Genomic DNA, 1,795 nt, shown 5'->3' on the forward strand with positions numbered 1-1,795 from the left:
AGTCATGATTCAGTCCATTTGGACTTAATGTATTAAATTTTAGTATAAGACATAATTCCTTTCTCCTTAATATTTGTTTTATATGTTGTTCACTACAATATACTTCATTATTAACATTATCTAATACTGTGACTTTTAAATTGTCAGGTTTACTATTATGATATTTATAAAAATGTATAGCTAAAGGACTACTTTCCTTCTGGTTTTTTATGTCTCTAACATGTTCTTTTATCCTACAGCACAAAGTTCTTTTAGTTTCTCCAATATAAAACTTGCCACAAGGGCATTCTATACCATAAATAACCTGTTCTGATTTACAGTTAAAGGTTCCCTTGGTTTCAAAAACAGTTCCATTAATGATTTTAAACTGTGGAACTATATACCTACATATAGTACACTTTCCACATTTTCTTGTACCCTGATATTTCACTTGTTTGTACATTAACATCTTCGGTGTCTTAAAGCGACTATGTACTATAAAATCCTGAACATTTCTTCCTCTATTATAAGAAAAACTAATCCCATTATTTTTTAAAAATTCAACTTCCTTTTTAAGTAAATTCCAGCTAAACATTACTCGTCTCTTGACTTGTTCAGACAATAAAGAAAATGTTGAAACAAAATATACCATATCTTTTATTTCCTTATTATTATAACTATAACTAATACTATTATTATTACTGTTATTTTTAATTCTTCTCAAACTGTATTTTAAATCACTCTCAGAGTACCCTCTATTCTTAAATTTATTATAACTTAATAGGTATTCTTTCTCCTTAATATTAGGGTTACTACATAGTCGCTTCACTCTATTAAACTCAGTGTAAGGAATGGATTTAATAACATGTGGTGGGTGGTAACTTGTCCCATACAACACTGAGCCAGAACCCTGAAACTTCCTATGTAGTTGATACTCTATCAATACATTATTCTGTCCTTTTAAGGTAATATCCAAATACTGTGCTGTATTGCCCATTTGTAATCCATCAAATTTTATGTTCATGCTGTTTTTCTGTATTTCCTCCAAAAACTGCTGAACATTTTCATGCCCACCCTTACATATAAACAGCAAGTCATCAATATAACGGAAATATCTATAGACATATTTATTGTAAAATGAATTAGTATATATATATTTATTTTCAAATATTCCCATAAAAATATTGGCATAACTTGGGGCAAAGGCAGCCCCCATTGCTGTACCTTGCCTTTGCCTATAGATATCTCCGTTAAACTCAAATATGTTATTATTTAAACACATATGTAACAATTCTAACACATACCTAGTAACCGCTGTATCACCTATACATTGCTTAATAGCAAACAATCCATCCTCATGTTTTATACTTGTGTATAGGCTCACTACATCTATCACCACAAAATACATATTTTCTTCCCATATTATAGTTTTAATACAGTCAATAAGAGAAAATACATCCTTAATATATGATGGTAATCTGTATACATATGGTACTAAATAAGTATGTAAAAAAATTGAAACATTGTGTAAGAAACTATTAGTGGCTGAAACTATAGGACGTCCAGGTGGGGGAAACTCATTTTTATGTAGTTTGGGTAAACAATAAAAACATGGCATTCTAGGTTTATTTAAATTAAATTTTTCTTTCACATCTTTATAGGAAAAATATCTTAACCTATACCCTTTGTCTATAATATATTCATATTTCCTTTGTGCATCCAAATATTCAGATATTTTAATCGTCTCATATACCTCGTTTTTCTTTAAGTGCATATAACACATGTCCAAATATTGGATAACATTCAATACTACTAA

This window comes from Protopterus annectens, chromosome 7.part0 (genome assembly GCF_019279795.1).
Source record: "Protopterus annectens isolate FY-2018-M chromosome 7.part0, PAN1.0, whole genome shotgun sequence".
NCBI classification, from domain to species: domain Eukaryota; kingdom Metazoa; phylum Chordata; order Ceratodontiformes; family Protopteridae; genus Protopterus; species Protopterus annectens.